Source organism: Columba livia, chromosome 2, assembly GCF_036013475.1.
Source record: "Columba livia isolate bColLiv1 breed racing homer chromosome 2, bColLiv1.pat.W.v2, whole genome shotgun sequence".
Taxonomy (NCBI): Eukaryota; Metazoa; Chordata; class Aves; order Columbiformes; family Columbidae; genus Columba; species Columba livia.
In genome coordinates, this window is record NC_088603.1 from 110,242,936 (window position 1) to 110,261,898 (window position 18,963).

At 41.9% G+C, this 18,963-nt stretch overlaps 1 protein-coding gene across 40 annotated transcripts in view; it reads left to right on the forward strand.

Annotated features, from left to right (window-relative positions):
- The window catches only part of EPB41L3 (erythrocyte membrane protein band 4.1 like 3), a 148,553-nt gene that overhangs the window by 28,246 nt on the left and 101,344 nt on the right, over positions 1-18,963 (forward strand). For 38 of the 40 annotated variants that reach the window (XM_065053188.1, XM_065053196.1, XM_065053199.1 and 35 more), the window contains exon 1: positions 18,496-18,658. The exons of the other annotated variants lie outside the window; for them this stretch is intronic. The gene's annotated coding sequence lies outside the window, so the exon portion shown is untranslated. Of the gene's footprint in view, positions 1-18,495; positions 18,659-18,963 lie in introns of those variants that run through there. 40 annotated transcript variants of the gene reach the window in all.

An 18,963-nucleotide genomic window follows, 5' to 3' on the forward strand; every position in this document is an offset into this window, starting at 1 on the left:
GCAAGGGGCAGAGGATCATGGGGAAGCAAAGCTGGCCAAAGCAGGTACACAATGACATGGTTGAAGTATTTTGTCTGATGAACAGGAAAACTGAGATGCCCTTGGCATGGGCAGGTGATTATATGCCAGCTGAGGTCACCAGCACCTATTTTTGTGTGGGGCCACACTAACCTTTCTGAGGGAGAATCCAGCCACGTCACTTCATGGTTCAGTTAAATATTGTAGGAACTTAGATGGCAGTTAGCATCCTAGCATCAATAGTTTGCCTCAGTGGTGATGGATGAAGTCATTTACCTTCCATGAACTTTTTACCTGAGAAACAGTTCTCTCTCCACTATGGGCAAAGTGTCATTAAACAGGAATTTCAAAAAGATGAGTCATCTGAATCTGTTCCTTTCTTCAATTCCTGCTTTTCTTTCATCTTTCATGTCTCATATTAATTCAATTCTTTCAGATACAGTCATTTTAATTGATTAATAGATCCAAATGGTTGGTGATGTCTTGTCAACATACTTAACAATATGTTCCTTCAAAAAATAATCTATCAGTTTCATGCAGTTTTCAGATGAGGTGGTAAAAAGAAACTTGTAAATTCTACATCTTTCACCTTGTTCTCCAAAAGATCAATCATTCCTCCTTGTTGCATGTCTGGTTTAGTACTTCCTAGCTTGCACTGATTTTTGCGTGCCTTTGCATGAGGGTAGTTAATGTTTCCAGAAGTAACACTAGAAGAAACTTATCTCGTTCCACCTGCAGGAAGGTGGTTTGGTGACCTTTTCTAATTAAGGCTTCAGGAGCAGAGTTTGCACTGCGTTACTTGGGCTGCCTTTGAAAGCAGTGGATGCTTATCAGCTCCCTGACTGAGCAGCAGATGGCTTCATCCTAGGCTTGTACATGAGCTGTTAAGAAATGTGCCAGGATTTACGTCTGGATGGGTGGACCTGCCAGGTGGCTTTATGCTCCAAAGACTTTTCTCCCCTGTTAAGTGTGATTCCCGGTCACTGACACAGTGCCATGTGAATGATTGAATTTTTGAGGAGTTATGAAGGGAGACCCACAAAAAGCTGCATTAGTGGACTGGGGGGAAACCATGTGAAGCTTAGCAAAGAAAACTACAGAGTTCCGCACCTGGTAAGGAATAAGCCTAAGCAACAGCACAGGCTGGGGGTCAGCTACCTTAGTAGCAGCTCTGAAGGAAAGAACATAGAAGTCCATTTGGTGGACAAGCTGAACATAAGTCAGCAGTGCACCTTTGCAGCAGTGAAGGCCAACCCGAGGCAAAGATCATGGAATCATTTAGGTTGGAAAAGACCCTTAAGACCATCAAATTCAATCATAAACCTGCCACTGCCAATTCTACCACTAAATCATGTCCATGATGATTAAAAAGTGTGTAGGTGGCATATCACTCCCCTACTCAGCAATGGACAGGCTGCATCTGGAGTCCTGTGCCCAATTTCGGGCCCTGCTCCTATGGAAGAAAGACTTCCAATTTTAGGATGAGGATTATAGCAAGGAGGCTGAAAAAACAAGTGATGGATCGAGAGAGGAAGGAAATGTAACTTTATTTATCCTGGAGAAGAAAAATTAAAGGGGATCTTCTGAATGGTTTATAGATAAAGTGGTTCAGACTCATTGAAAGTGAATGGCAGCAAGGGGAATTCCTGCCAGGTGTAAATAAACAAATATCACCATAAAAGTGATCAAATATCAACACAGGTTGGAGACTTTTCATCTTTGAAGAGACTCAAAACTTGACAGAACAAGTGCTTGAGCAACCTGATCTAACTTTGAGGTTAACCCTGCTTTCAGCAAGGAGATAGGACTTGATGACTTTCAGAGGACACTTCCAACCTGAATTATTCAATGATTCAAGTAGAGTCCTATGCTTTATAAACATTTTTGGTTTTTAGCAGGAATGACTGCTAATTTGGTGTTTCTCATGGAAAGTGTTCTTCCACCCACACATATTCCCAATTTGAAACACCTGAGCTAACCCTTCTATCCAACAGGAATGTGTACCTTACTTGTTGTGGAAGAGGAGGGATTTGTTTTTTTCCCAAGCTGAAATTATCTTAACCTCATTTTCTGGAATGAAAGAAAAATATATGGCTTTACCTGTATTCAAATATTTTGATAGTCTTTCTCAAAAATATAATTGCTCTTGTGCTTGCAGGCAAAGCCTATTAGCCTGCCAGGGTACATGACTTTTTGGCAAGGCCGTACTGAGTGAGACACTGCATGAAAACTTTGTGTTTGGTGAGAATATGAACAAGTTGATAAGACTGGAGCTGGATGGAAGGAAAACAGGATCAGAACATAGGGGAAAAGAAGGGAACAGAACAGCAACAAGTCAGAGGAAGGGACCAGAGGGCAGTATCTTTGCTTTGTCCTGGGTAGGACTCGCTCAGTGTGCTTGGAAGCCAGCCAGCCTCCTGTTTGCTTGCTACAGAAGGGCTGTGATAAATGGGGTACATCTTATCTGTTGCCCCAGAGCTCCCTAGTCATGCTATGTCACTTTATCTGAATTTTCTCTTTTCTGAGGTTTGAGCTGAGATTTGAGAATCACAGTGCAAAAAAATGATAAACTGAAACTGAAAACTATTGGGATTGTGCTAGAAGATAACAAGTGGTATAAGCACTCTTCCCTGGGTGGCTCAAGTTGGGCATCCCAAACTGATGGATGCTTTAATGTATGTGGCTCGGTCTCTTGTGTGAAATGGTGGTTGGGGAGATGGTGATTATAAGTATTGATGGCTATTCTTGCAGTGCTCGTTTATCAGTGTTAAGCACTGCAGGAAAGCATGTGAGGAAATTGATAATTCTGTCTTCATAGTTCAATTCCTTAAATGCTATTCAACCTTTACACTGAATAAGGCAACAGTTCCTTTCTAGCCAAAAAAAAAAAAAAAAAAAAAAAGCGGGGGGGGGAGGTTGGCGTGGTTGGAAATAGTACATCAGTAGAAGGCAACTTAATTCTGCTACTTTTTAAGTACTGACTTCTGTAGTATTACTGTTAATGTATTCTGGTGGGTAGTTTTACCTGTAAAATTGTATTCCTGTTTCAGTTTTGTCAATTTACTGATGTAAAAGTTGGCCCTAGTGACATGTTCCTCTGAAGCTTGTTTGTCTCTTTACATCCTCAGCATTACTGATGCATAATGAGAGGAGCAGTTTGTTCACTTAAAGAAAAACAGGTCATAGGACAAGAGGAAATGGCCTCAAGTTGTGCCAGGGGAGGTTTATGTCGGATATTAAGAAAAATTTCTTCGCTGAAAGGGTTGTCAGGCATTGGAACAGGCTGCTCAGGGAAGTGGTGGAGTCACCATCCCTGGAGGTGTTTAAAGGACATATAGACAAGGTTCTTAGGGACATGGTTTAGTGCTAGAGTTAGGTTAGGTTATGGTTGGACTCGATGATCCTGAGGGTCTCTTCCAGCTGAAATGATTCCATGAAAAGTAAAAAAGGTCTTTCAGAGGCCTGGTGGGCCTTACTACTGCATGGTCTTCCACTATACCTTTCACTCCACTGACAGTGAATATAAATTCCTTCTGCATTTTGGCTCCTGCTTATGGTACTGCTAGAGCCTTTATTTTTAGAGTTGCTATCTTTTTTCCTGCTGCCATATCTGTCTGCAGAGTATTGCACTCCTGCCAAGTTACACTTGCTCTAGACACAACATAAACAAAATCATGTGTAAGAAATGCGAAGTTGCTTGGATTCACTGTGCAAAGTAGTTTTAATTTCAAAATAATTTTACTTTAGCCCTGGTGCTAATCTTAATCCTGGCTCTCTAAAGCAAGGGTTATCTGTTGTTGATGTGTACAGAGTGTAGTGTGCTTCAGCTCTTATCACTGACTGGAATTCTGACATGCTGTAGGAAAATAATTAATAATGTTACTTATGTGTATGCACAGAAAGAGTTCTCATTTTCGTACTGACACCTGAAAATGTTCACTAGAACTGTTAAATAAATTGTGGGTGAGGAAAAAATAAAGCATTTTTTTTAAATAAGGTGGCTCAAATAGTAGATGGTACTAAGGATAGAAAGGATTTTATTCATTGTTCTGAGGTCTGTCTTCATCCCCGGTCCATTAGTTCTCTGATTAAGACTATCATGCAAGCCACAAGGAAAATTTAGGCATGTTCTGAAAGAGTATTAATAAAGTACTTGTGCTTGAGAACACATTACTTTGATGCTAAGAAAATTTAACAGAAGAAACCAAAAAAGCCAAACCAAACCAAAACACCTTTGGCTAGTATTAGTTCAGGAAATGCCTGTTTTCAGTTAGCTCTGAAAAGTAAATATTTTGAGGTTAAACTTCAATAACATAATAACATGTGTTACTCCAATTTTGTTTTGACTTTTTTTTTTTTTTAGATGGGTCCTGGTATCTCATCTGATGTCAGTGTAGAAGAGTATAGCTGTACATCACAGCTATTATGGTAACAGAGACCCACCGAAAGGAAATTTTTGTTAAGGCTGCTTTCAGAAGATACATGTAAATATTACAAAAACACGGTTGAGTTTAAAAAACCCTTTTATTGAGATACACAGAAGTAGTTGAATATAATGAAAATGTGAATTTTATTCCTGCTTCTCTTTTGTGTCAGGTAGGACTGCCTGATGTCTGCTGGGACTAAAATGGGTTTGACTCTCCCTCATCTAGATCTTGTTCTGCAGTTGGGAGACAAATGTGGTGCCTCAAACAATGATGAAGGGAAGGAATTTGATTGATTAATTGCAAAGCAAGGCACGGATGAGCCCTAGTCCAGAGAACTCTGGCTTCTAGGTAGGCTTGGAGCTGCACAGTTCATGGGTGATGTCCTTCTCTAGGAGTCATTACAATAACACAAGCTCTAGAGAAGAGGTCTTGAACTGCTCTGACACTGAGTGTGTCCAAGAAGACGTTATGCTGTCCTTGACAACATGTGGAGCAGCATCTTATAGTGATGTAAAACAAGTGTGGGGGGGGAAATATATATATATGTCCCTTCATGTGAATCTGTGAATATTGGTAGTGTTTTTGCTGGCCTGAATGCTTGCAGACTCATTTCTGAAGCTCCTGGTAGAGCAACCCTGGAGCCTTGGGTGCTGCTCCCTGCTTTCCCCTCCCTTTCACTTAGGGGCTGGTGGCAGCTCTTACCCTGCCTGCACCCAGCCACTGCCCTGCAGAAAGGATGTTCTGTGTACCTTCTCACAAAAATTAAGCTTGGGAATGTGGAATACTCCAAACTGTGCATTTTGCAAGTTCTCTACAAGAGAGGGTTGGTGTGGCAGGATTGGTGAAAACTCTGGCTATTCTGTGCCTGCTTGCTGTATGCCAAGCTAAGATAATGTTGTGAAGTGGAGCAGCCTATTTAAAAATATTCTACATAGTTAAAGAGAAAAACATGCCTATAAAAGAGAGAAAGCAGATTGTGTTATGGCCTGGTTGTGCTCTTGTAGCACCCATTTAAAGTCCCATTTATATTTTCCTAATACACTCATCTCCTTTTTGCCTCAGAGCTATTTTAATTGAATTTGCTTGTTCTGCCTGCCATTTAGCTGTGAGCTGCCCTGACTAAAACCAGTTCCAATGTAATAACAAACCAAGCTGTTTCACTAAATTTCCGGCATTAAAAGCAGCTGACCTTCATGTGCTGCAGGGAAGAAGGGGAGGGTCTAATGGGTCTAGTGTTGTGTGCTGCACACAAAATCAGCTTGCACACATAACTTGGATGAGAAATTATTGTAACTGCATTAACTACCCATGTTAAACACAGTTGCTGTCTTTTCCTTGCAAGTGTGTGTGTAATTTTCAAATATCAACTGCATTTAGAATTGAAATATCAAATGGTCTGTAATCATATGCAAGAATACGTTTTGGATGAGTATGTATTTTGCAATAATTACTTCATTACTAGACATAACATAGCTGTTTCTCTTCAATGTGCTTTTTTAAATTTATTTGGAAAAAAAGAAACATAGATGCATTTTTAATTCATCAATGAATACACTGTTACTACTATTGGGTAAAATGCAAATAAAGGGATGGAGTCGGAATTTAATTTCCCATAGTACATATTTATACAACTATACAGCTATTAACATTATCTCTGTCTAGTTTGTAAAACAGAACAGTCGGCCAATGCACTGTTTCTCTTTGACAATGTGTTTCTGTTCGATTTGTTGGGTCAGCTGCTTGACCACCAGGACTATCAGACCATGTGGGGTGGGGACACCCTTGCATCATTCAACTGATGAGTTTCCCCATTCATTTCAATGGTCCAGGACTTCACCCAATGCGTTGTCAAGATTAGACCTGTTCTCTTGTGCAGCGGAGAATCACATTTGCTGATGCAAAACTACTGTGGCAGATACTATAGACATAACTGATACTAATTTTTTTATTTTTGTTTTTTTTTGCCTCTGCTTCACTTTCTGGACTCTCAATAGTCTGTTTGTTCTAGGCTCTTGAAGAATGAGTGATAATATTTTCAAACAGAGGTTTAGAAAGTCTCTGTTGCTTCTCAGTGGTTTGGTTTTCTTAAGTGGAAAAGAACGCGACAAGATAAGGCATTTCAGTAGCACCGATGCTACCAGGAATAACCTGTGTGCAAAAAGGCAGAGAAGCTGCTTATTTGTGTATTATATAATGCGACTTTAATTCCTAGTTTTATAAACAACACAACTGTTCAGGCAGGGAAGTGATCTTGCAAAATCAGATGTAATTACCAGATGCTGCCTGAAAGCAGAATATGCATTAGGTAATGGCTATGGAGGAGGGAGGGCTGCTTCTGCCTGTCCTCTCCTTGCCTCCAACTAACACTGGCCTGGTTTCAACTGGAATAGAGTTAATTTTGTTTCTAGTAGTGGGTGTAGTGCTGTCTCTTGGATTTAGTATGAGAAGAACATTGATAATACACTGATGTTTTGGTTGTTGCAGGCTAGTCAAGGACATTTCAGCTTCCCATGCCCTACCAGGTGCACAAGAAGCTGGGAGGGACCAAAGCCAGGACAGAGGAACCAAACTGGCCAAAGGGCTCCTTACCATATGACATCATGTTGATATGTAAATCAGAGCTGGGGGGGAAAATAACATACTCAGGAACAGACAGGCCACTGGTGTTGCGGGTGGTGAGCAATTGTATTGTGTATTGCTTGTTTTGTAATTTTTTTATTGTCGTTGTTGTTTTCTCTTGCTTTTCTGTCCTATTATACTCTTCTTATCTCAGCCCATGGGTTTTTATCACCTTTTGATTCTCTGAGAGGAAATAAGGGAAACTGAAACTTTCAGAAAGACCTGTTCATTTTTAATCTCCCAAAATATATGTATATAAAGAAAATCTACTATAGAAACATGTATAAGAACACTCAAAATTTGGGGAAGAGAATATATAATACAGTTGAAAATTATATTTACTGCTACATTGCAATGCTTTCAAAACACTTTCTCTGATAAGAATTTCGGGCTGGGTAGTCTGCTCTGGTAGTAGGTATTTGCAACTCATCTGTTCCACAGAACCTAGGTTTCCCAGGTAAGATTCATTACTGGTCCTTTATAATGAGACAGGTTGACTGCATCCCAATACTTAAAATGCAGGCTTCCTGAGATGTCATGTCTCTCCTGGTATCATTAGGAGTCATGTTAAGGCATGCGTTTGCTCGAGCACCCAACGTGCTGGCTGTGTTCATCATCTCTCCTGCCCTTTTGCTGTTGGGTGTTGCAGATGTGGAGATGAGTTCCCGCTCCAGGTCTCCATTTTGGTGGCCCAGAAGGTGGAGATGCTCCGTGGGTTTCTCCAAGCTCAACACTGTCTGTACAGTTGCAAGCAGCTGTTGTTTCTCACGTTCCACTTCAAATGTGTCATCTCTGTGCACACGGTGTACAGCTGTTCCCCATATGTAAAACTCTCAAGTACTTGGGATTACCCAAGTATAGCTTTCTGTGGGCTAAACTTTTAGTGATGTGGAATGTCGACTCCCCAGGCAAATTTTGAACAGATTATCTTTGGTAGTGTTTTTCTTCTTTCAGCTGATGCAGTGCAGGCCAATGTATTTTGAAGCTTTCATTTAACCAAGCAAAGCAATATAAACACATTTATTTGAGAGAGGGAGAGAGAGTTACTTACTTCATCTGTATTGTACATCAAAAATGTTTACACTGTGAATTAGCGAGGTTTGAACAGGGTACCATGAATTCTTGCCCTACCACTTTGCGTTCTAACTTCTCCAAGTAGCCATTGCTTTTGATTTCAAGTTGGTCATCAGCTTAATTTGACTTTTGCTATACCGCCCTTAAACAATGAAAGTGTTTTATAGGTTTCTGATACTAAAAAAGCTAACCAGAAGTGTTCAAGAGCAGTCACTGAAACAAAGAGTTCATAGTGGCATTGCAGTGTGGATGGGCGGGAGAAGGCTGCATGACACACATATGTAAGACCTACTCCTGGTACAGAAGCTGAGGATAGTAATGACCTAAAAGATCAGAAAATAAGATGTAACATGCTACATAATCATACCATAATAGCTCAGTCTGCATTTATATAATGCATGATAACTGCTGTTTTATGGCAAGTTTTCCAGACATTGTAATTGCCTGGTGAACATTGCTCTGCTCTGCTAAGTTCATTGACAGATTAATACTATACAGACTTCAGACATGCCACATAATATGATATCTGGGAAGTTGCGAAGTGAAAATTTTATTTGATTAGTCCAAATAAAATTGATAAATGATGACGTGGAAGATAATTTTAGCTTTAGACAGGCTATGAAGAAGATAAGTGAATAAAACATCCACATTGATGATGCAGCCTTTGCAAGAGACCTCACAATTCATGTGCACTTCAAGATCCCAGTTAAGCACAGAAAAACAAAATTTCACTTTGCTTTGTTCTCGAAGTTAGTAATTGGGGAGTTTAGCTTCAGATGTCCTTACTTTAATCATAATAGTGGATATATGTCAGAGTTTATTTAATTTTTTTACTTATTATTAATTGCTGCTCATTAAAAACAGGAAAAAAAACAGAACAAACAACCACCAAAACCCAAGAACAAACAATGAAAAAACTGCCAGTGAAGAATTTACCGATGACATGAAAGCACTTTTTCTTTGAAGCTCATTTTGGAGTACTACACAAAAATGATCTTGCTGTCTGAAGGGTTTGGCCTTCTTGCACCCCAAGTAATACATCGCCACAGTTGTGGTGGCAACTGGAGGCTGAGTTATCTAACAATAAGCCACTCTATCTCCTGCCTTTGGGTGGAACATGAGAACAACAGTTCAGGTTTCATCATTCATGTGTATAATCACTTTCAGGTTCCTTCAAAGAGTGCCAGAATCCCCCCAAAAGTAAAATAAAGTAGGATTTTGTATGCTTTAATGCAAAGCAGAGGGTGGGTGGCACAGGGAAAGTCATGGAGGCTCTATATACCACAAGACACTGCTACAGCATCTTCTATGCTACGTGTTCAAATCTACCCTGTGTAGTGATAAGAGAGATAAAGAGTAGTGGTGGTGGTGTAGCCATGGTGGTCTAGAAGAGCCTGGAGGCAAACTTTGCCTCCCTAAGGGAAGTGCTTTGCTTTGGCATGAGCTCAGCCATGTCCTGTGTGGCCATGGTGGGCAGGGAGGCTGTTTGACTAATCGAAGCATAAGTTTTGATAGACGATCAGCATGTGCAGGGCTGGCTGTCAGCATGCATATAGCTACTGCATATGCTCTCACTTGCCTGACAGTAATACCAGAAGGGATATTCAGAATGCTGAACTTTGGTGGTAAGGATGGAGTGCAAAGGACAAGGAGCAATAATAAAACCTTAGGAACAGAACCTTTCCCATGCTTAATCTTTCTCTTTCCAACTTTTCTTGCCAAAATGTGAAAGGGACATAGGAAAGCAGCTCACTGAAGCTATATGAACCCTCTGAAGGCTGTTTTATGAGTTCATTTATCTGGCTGGCTTAAGATGCTTTTTAATTTCTTTCTTCCACTTAAAATAACTTTTGTAAAATGGCCCAAACCACCACAAACTGATTCATTACTGAAGTCAGAATTGGAGGATTTTGATACATTCATTCCAATCTAACTGAATAATAGAATTTTCTTAAAATTTCAGAGAAAAAAACTGTGCGCTGCATATTGTGTAAATGCAACACCTAGTATCAATGCTACCCTGTTTTTCCTTTGAGAAAATGTTTGTGGCTTTCATTACTTCTGCAGTATTGTCTTGTCAGGAGAAAACAAAGTCTTAAAGGCTTTTACAGACTTATTGCACTTGTTTGGCACCTCAAGTGTTGGTGAAATTCCAAATGCCATGAGCTTTGGTTACTTTTGTTAAGAACAGCAATAGTTCATGATACATGTTAATAGGTGCAATGGCAGTTGCAAATTTTTCCCAAGCTCAGGGTACTGAAGCACAAACTGATACGGTCCGTCACTGTGGTTTCATCAGAGTCCTGCAGACAAGCTGGGCAACCGAGGACTGATGCTGTTTGTAAGCCATGACACCATTAACATGATTTTATTTTGCAGTAGAGATTGCGGTCCCACTTTTTTCTGTTTGTGACTTTGTTTTGGGAGAGGAGCTAGTGTTAAAACTTTGCAAAGTGTGGATGTTTGGCTGTTTTGATTGCTATGTCAAAGAATACCTTGGAAGTAGTTTGGCTGATGCTGGAGCAACACCAGTTCAAATGTGGGGGAGAACACAACCTGGATCTCTTTGTTTCACAGGCTATTTGTAAATATATTATTTTTGTGTTTTGTTGTAACCACTTTGTAATATGATCTGTAACTTTGTAATAAGATGTGATTATTTTACTCTCACCAGTGGCACTGGGTTCGCACCCAGATACACTGAATCAATGTTTGCTTGTGCTGTGATTTGGGTAAGGGATAGGAAGACAGTATGCTTCGTTGGTTGTCACCCAGAAAATTAATTTTTTCAACATGAACATTTGTTTAGATTTTAGTTTCAACCTTAGGAACTCCACCACACCATTTATTTTTTATTTTTTTAACTCTTCTTTTTGGAGGTGATTACAAGAATTGTTACATTTGCTTTACTACTAAGAACAAATTGTGCACCCAGAAATCTTCTGGAAAAGAGGCAGAGCACATCATCTAAATGCAGGGTCCTTACATAAGCCTGTGCTTTCCTATTTGCTTTTTTTTCTGGGTAACTTTTTATAAAGCAGGCGAGTTGCCCTGATGCTTAAGGCACGCAAGATGTTGCTTGGCAACTTCGCGCTGTATGTGTGTCTCTCTGGGAGAAGACAGACAGATGTTTGCACATAGGGAGCAACCTGGTCGCGACTGAGCAAACCTGGTCCTGAAATTATCATTTCAGGGGATATATAGTAAATTAAACATTTGCACTGTGAAAGGCTGTTCGTTATTTGCAATTGTAAAAAGCTTTTCAAAGTGGTGAGAAGCTGAGATGCCTTTCTTGGATATTTTTCGGTGCCTAGCACACATTATATATCATTGTCGTTTGCAAGAATGAAATTTTGTTTGGTTTGTTAAAGCTGTGAGTTGAAGATGATGGGGTTTTTGCGCTCTTTTACTGTAACAGTAACATTTTTGTGCTTTTAAGAGGGTTACTCTTCAGAGATACAAACCCAGACCCCTCCTAGTTGTTTCACAGTCTGTCTCCAGCTAACAACTAGCTGGATTTCAGTTAGAAGGAAGCTGGTAGAGTGTGACTCTGCTACTTTTCTATCCAGGATACAATACGCTCAGTGCACACAGAGCACCCTACCTTTAAGGTATACCAGCACATTTTGCTGAGAGAAAGACCTGAAAAGCCTGGATCAGTAGCCACTGATTTTTTTTCCTCCATGAGTACTGAGAATGAGTAGCAGGGGAGTAAGCTGCCTAAGCAGAGGGAAAGGAGGTGTTTCTCCTCACTTCCTTCAGCTCAGTTTTACTGGCACTATTGCATGGACTGGATGTGAGACTTAAACTGTAAACTGAATTAGAGGGTTTTTTTTAGAAGGTAATGCATTTTGAAAGTGACTGAGCAGATATAAACATAAGGTGGAGGTGGACTGGCCCTGGGAATCCAGTCAGGCGGAGGCTGAAGGTTTTGGGGTTATGATTTTGAGCTGTCACTCACATAAATAAAGGCTGGTGTTCAACACCACAGTCTGACGGCAGCACAGGCTGGCGTGGCTGCCAAAAGAGGCGGCAGTGTGGCTCTGCCGTCATCCCCGCTTCTCATGTCACACCACACCCTCTGCTTTTCAGTGTCGTATTGATGAGATCTTGTGGGGAATCGTGGAGAGGAATTGATCAGATTTATTGTCTCTCCTCCCTTTTTAGCTTTAACTCAGATGGGTTTGCCTGCTTCTTCCCATGGCCTTGATAAATGCTTGTAGTGGCTTGGTGAAGGGAGCAGGACAGAGGTGGGAAGGAACAGCCAAATGGGGAAAAAATTGGGACTTTTCTCCTTTTGGTAATGCAGACCTTTAAAATGGCTGGGAAAGGATGGTGGACTGGGGGACTGGGATGGGCTATGAGGAGCAAGGGTGATGTCTGGCTGGGTGTGTTTGAAGCAGCCTGGACACAGACCCATGTCCTTGATTTGTGAAGAGCAGCCACTTCTACTGTTAACATGTTGTGCAAGGAGAGAAGTAAGAGCGAGAGGAGGCAGCGTACTGGGAGCAAATGTGCACTTTTTGAACTAAAGACAGAGAAATTGCACAGTGTATTTGGAGATTTTGCTTTCTTGTTGTTTTCTTCAGTAAGCATATTGGCTAGATTAAAAACCACCAGCCCTTTCCCTTTCTATGAGTAAAGTTTATGTACTGTCAAATATTGAATCTTGGTTTTCTTTTCTTCTGGCACTCTGGGAGAATAAAAATGGAGAGAGCGAGCCAGGGAAGCTAGAATTCTTCTTTAGACATGCCAGGTCAGAAATGTTGTAATTCTAAGGAATCCTTAGAACCAAAGTAATCTTTTAACCATTAAAGAAAACAACCTCTGACATCTTAGCATGCATAACTGTAAAACAATACAGATTAGGGATAAATGTGTTCATTTGTGAACAGGACTTCTTACCTTTTCTTAATAACCCTTTTGTTTTATGATAAGCATAAGCATAGTTATTCATTTTACTTTAAATAAGAACGTACTAGCACTTCCCTTAATTGCTATTAACCTTCATTAAGATGAGAGGTGAACTGTGTTGGGTGCTATGCAAACACTCATTAAAGTGCCTTCCATCCTTGGTAAATCTTGCAGCTTACAAAGACAAATGATATAAAAGCAGTTGGGGGCTGTGCCCATTAACCTGGCCACTGAGGGTTATTTTATTATAGGTGTTGTGTGGAAGAGGTATCTTAAAGAGAGATTTGTAGAAGGCAGTTATGATTCAGGATGGCATGTATTTTTCTGATAATAATAAATATGAGCGTTGATTCTTCGTTGAGTCAGTGAGACTAGCTTTTGCTTAAGATAAGCTCCTGCTTAAATCCTTCTCTGAATTAGATGCTTCAGGAAAAAGGCGACGTAGAAGAGCTAAAGATAGTTTTGTAAGTAAAATGCAAGGCTGGGTTTAATGGTGTGGGAAAGACAGAAGGAAAGTATCCACTTTCCTGTGTAGCACTCCACAAGTAGGACAAAATGGCCTGCACTGTGGCAATGAGGACAAAAAGGCAGAATGTTGTGGACTGCAACAGATGGACTCAACAGAAAGCACCCTGGTAAAGGAGAATGGTATGCGTTGACCTTAGTGGAGGTGGTTGCCATGTAGGCAGCTCTCAGTCCTTTGCTGATAGCAAATGAGAGTTGTCCTTGCCTCCCTCATTATTAGGGTTTTTAGGAACCCTACTTAAATTAAAATACATTTGTGTTAACTCCATATTGCATATCATCTGTATTTTCTGTTTCCTATAATAAGTGCATATTAAATCAAAGTACAGTTAAACCATATTAATGATTATGTATAGGCAGAATAAATTTAAAGTGAAAACCTTAACTGAGATTAAAAGCTTCAGTTTATTACTGTATCTGAAAACTAATTCTTGTCTGTTTTGGGCACAGCTTTGGGTAGATCCCAAAGCATCCATAAAATTTGGTTACCTTTGGTTCCTAACCAGGGCTGGAGTACTGCAGCAGGAGGTAATCACTTGATAATCCAGCTAATGCTCTCAGTCAGAAAGTAGCTACAGATATGAAAGTGGCAAAGGGCAGTGCTGAATTAATTGCAGTAAATGTTCTATAGGCAGGATTTCAGTAGCAGAAGCAATGGGGCCAAATTTACTGATTGTTCCTTCAGTAGTCTTTAAATGGGGTGGATTTGGCACTGACTGGCAGAATGAAACTTGCCTCAAATGACAGAACAAATAAATCCCTGCGCTGAAGTCAATGAACCGTTGTCAAGAATAAATCTGACCTGCTGTGTAGCTGCATTGCACTAAGGGATATCTCACCTGAAGGTTTTCTACTTAGATATCTGAGGCCAGTGGTAATATTGGCCCTTTAGAGGTCTATGGGCACTATGTTTGCAGTGAGGGAAGACAGGAATAGAAGATTTGGTCTGATTTCTAAATCTTGCCTTCATCTGCTGTCTCACAGTGATCGCTCTTAATTATGAGAATTTTGTTTCCTTGCCATGCAGAAAGCTCAGCTGCATGAGTCATGGGCAGAACAGTTTGCTTTTAATAAATGGAAGTGGATACGGTAATGATGGAAAAAAAAATAAAAAAATCAGTTTGACTCCAAAGCCATCTACCCGTCTAGACAGATAGTGCCAAGCTCCTGTCTGCTAAGAAATATCTTCTTAATAAGGCTGTAATAATGCTACTGCTTTTACAGTACTTGCCATTTTTCGAAGTGCTGTACCCAGCTAATTCATCGTTGGCTGGGCTTGAGACAGCCTTTTGCTGAGTTTTATAGCATTTTTGTGTCTTGGTTTTCTGTAATGTACTATTTTGAATGCCATGTCCAATCAATTAGGGAATCACAAGAATGTTTTAGGCAGCAGTTCCCAGGCCTGGGCAATAATCCTTGTCCCTGCTCTTCCAGGGTTGCCTATTCATCCTTTCCTGGCAGAGACCACGTGTCTCCCCATTCCCCTCTCCTATAAAAAAAAAAAAAAAGCCCTCTTTATGGCCAAATACTGTGTGTGGGCCCATTTTCCTTACAGCTACCCTCCTCTGACTGGTACTCCATGGGGAAGAGGGGTGTTTGTGTTAGGACTTTTTCCTTCCCCACCTCTAAGTTACCTGCTTCATGTCAGAGGCTGTCTTTGCCTTTATTCTTCCTTGGATTTCCATGCCAAGAATGATGCCTTTCCTCCCCAACTCCCATTTGCAGGGCTTTCCCAAGCAAGTTGCATGTCTTCACCAAAGGAGAGAAACTGGAAAACCAAAAGCGATGTATGGATGGAAAAGGGAAGGCAGGGCAGAGCTTGCTGCATATTTTGCCCATTTCCCCAGTTTAGTGTTGATCTCCTGGGTGACTCTGTTGCTTATACAGTTGGGTCCTGTCATCTCAATAGTCATGTGCCTTTCTCCCCAAAGGATGGGGTGCTGGGAGCAGCCTGGCTTTTAGACCAACACAGAAGCAATCTGGATGTACATCTAACTGTTTGCATGGGTATAAATTGAGGATCCTGGCCTGGTGAGAATGCAGGGAAGGTATATGGCACAAGGGGAACGAAACTGCTTTGGAGGGGAGGAAGATGAAGAGATATCTCTTGTATGGGCAAAGGAGGAGTAGAGGGTTAGGAAGCCCCTGCCTGAGAGGTGTGGTGATAATGGAGGGAGGAGGAGGGACTGCATTGCATGGAGAGGGAGAATGGGGCATGCTGATGTGGGAAGAAAAAAGGAGCAGGCTGGGAGAGGTCTTCTGCAGTCACTGAAATGGGGAGGAGATGGCAGGTGGGTAGCAGCATGCAGGGAGCTTGTGTCTAAAGTGGCAGGATATGAAGGGTTCAGAGGCTGCGTGTTCAGGGCAGCTGCGAGTGTATGACATCCCGCATCCCACCAAAGCTGGTGCTGGTTTTAAATGGGCAGAATGTGGGAGTTAAAAACTTTACTGTGGCAGGCCTAGGAGCTGTGCCTCTGGCTGCTGGTGGGGCATTTTGTAGAGGCGAGATAGGACTGTCTTGTGCTACATGAAGCCTAATGCCCTGGGAGCCGAGACAAACAGAAACTCAAAAGGGACCATTAAACTAATTTGTTCTTGGCATCCAGGTCTGAACCACCACCCCCAGAAGGATGAGAAAATAGCAAAAATAAAACTACTGTCCCATAGCAAGGTAGGAGATCAAGGTCTCTTCTAGTGCTGCCTGGGCTTGTCATCCATGCTTCATTTCATGTAAATGGACACTGGGATAACTGCAGTGATGTGTAGGGGGATTATTCACATTTCCCACCTGTGTGAGAAGAATATGGATTGGGACTGGCTTATAAATTGCTGGAAGAACAGGGTTTTTTATTAATAGTAATGAAAAACTGCTGTTCATGGGAATCTAAAATTCCATCAAACTCCCATCTGACAGAAATCAGGGCAAGCTGGCCAGTTAACCCCCTTTGGAACTAGAAAGTAATGTTCAAAAAAGAAAAATAAAAATACTCTCAGTGTTACTGTGTTGAAAACTGTGAAACTAAGGCTCATATTGGTAGCCCAGAGGTACCAGCTACCTAATATCTGTTGTGAAGACTTACTGCTTGTAGGAACAGCTTGTTAATAACACCTGATGTTTTGAGGTTAAATCAGTGTGCTGAAAGCCCTTTAGATCCTCAGATGAAAGATGCTATTATATATGCAGTATATCCACACAGTATATTGTGACTGTGGGACAAATCTGCCTGCAGTTCTGCTCAAGGACAACACATGTTGCTGTGAAGCGCTAATATTCCAGCAGTGTATCTCTGTTTAAAAGCAGTGTCAACACCTTCCTCTCTCATGGGTGGGTCAAGAGCTGCAAAAGATAGAGCTGGTAAATCTTGCATTGTTTTTTTTAAGTCTCTTAGCTTGCTTTTGAGACTCCATTTGATTCAAACCAACTCAGTCCTTTTTTTTTTTTTTTTTTTTCCAAATCAAACCTTGTTAACTTTAATGTGTGTCTTAGCTGTCAAGTCCATTCCCTTGTGATTCATGATGGCTTACAGAGCTCCTGGTGGAGAAGGGCATACAAGTCTTTTAATTTCAGCTGCATGACGACAAGTATGCCCTCTCTTAGTTGATGGCACACACTTTCCTTTTGAAGTCTCTCTCCTTCTTAGATATGTTATGGTGTGCCAGACCTGCTACATGGCACTCCTGCGTGGCAGGTGAAGCGGGGGGGCAGGGGAAGGCTGTCTTGCTACAATTCTACATTAAATACAGAGCAGTGCAGTTTTGCAGATCTGAGAAATGGTACAATGATATGTCCGCTGCTTACTGTCAAAACCTCTTTCCATTCTTAAATCCCACAGAAATGCTGCTAATTAAAGGAGATTTTTTTTTTTTCCCCGATTCATATTGAAGGCCTGAATAGAATTTGGATCTTACCATTTTGAGTAGCTCTCAAAATACACTAAAGACAGAATAAGCCTGATGTGCCTAATTCATCCACTTCATTGCAAAAAGATTGAAGGTGCCACATGAGAGCATTCCAGTCTGTGGCTCTCCAATAGCTAGCTGTTGCTATCCTTTCCCGTGGCCGGTTCCTTCTCTGGAAAAAAGCAAGTTCAGCTGCTTCTGGTCACTCGGAGATAAGAATGAACAGTGTGCCTGAGTGCTGTGGTGCGGCAGAATCTCAGATCCTATAGCTGCTTGTATCACTAGACACTGGAGAGCTCAGTTATGTGCTCTAAGAGGAGCTACATATTTATAATACCAAAATGAAATGGTGAAAGGATTATAGCCTCCCAGACAGCTTCTGTATGCACTAGGAATATTTGATGCTTTCTGACATGTGGCATGTTGTGGTCTATGTTGTAGTAAAAACTCAGAAGTCATTTTCAGTTTTACATTACCTTTTTTGGATTGAGAGTCAATGTGTGGCAGGACCTGTTTATTTTTGATGATGCTGTTGAGTGAAACAGGGCCCAGATAGTAAAAGCATGTGGTTTGTCACTGGAAATTAAAATCAAAAAGGCCGGTACACCCCAAACCCACCCCCCCACCCCCCCCCCCCCCCCCATAAAAAAACCCACGGGTAAATCAAAGCCAGACCTTGCCAGCACTCAGCTTGCTGCTTTTAAGTTCCATGGGAGTCTCTCCATCGCTAGTGTTTGGTTGCAACTGCAGTAGCTAAACTCATCTGTCTAAACAGAAAAATTCATTTAGCTGAGCCAAAAACCGACCGGATCCCTCTGGACGCAGGTGGGGATCCCGGTGTAGGGCGGGGGGGGGCTGTCCCTGCTGCTTGCCCGAGGACCGGCCCTCACCGCCCCCCCTCGCACCGCCGGTATCCAGCTTTTGCCGTTCTCCGCGGCTTGGGCTCTTTTTTTTTTTCCTCTTTTTTTTTTTTTTTTTTTTTTTTTCTTCCTCCTTTCCTTTTTCCCTCCCTCTCTCCGGAGGAGCCTCCGCAGCCCTGATTTGCTGGGAAGCGGCGGAGGCTCGTTCTGGGCAGAGCCGGGCTGCGCTGCCGCTGCTGACGCGTGGCCGCCGCCGCCGGGAGCAGCCCCGCGCCCCGGTACTGCCGCCAGCCACCCCCTCCGCTCCCCGCCACCGCCAAGGTACCGTCCCGCCGCTCACGACCCCGATGCGCGCAGTGTCCTCCCCGCAAGGAGAAACGGAGGACATGCCCGGCGGGGGGGACACGGGCAGATTGCATTATTGCATTCCCCCTGCCTTTTTTTTTTTTTTTTTTTTTTCTAATATATACGTATGTATATATGTAAACCTCATTCCTAGGAGCCATTTTTAAGCTAGCAGCCGCGGAGGGGGGCCGGGGGGCGGCGTGTGCGTGAGGCCGGGATGCCCGGGGGAGCGCCGGGGGAGGCAGTGAGCGGTGCCCCCCGCAGAGTGGGGATGGCGGCAG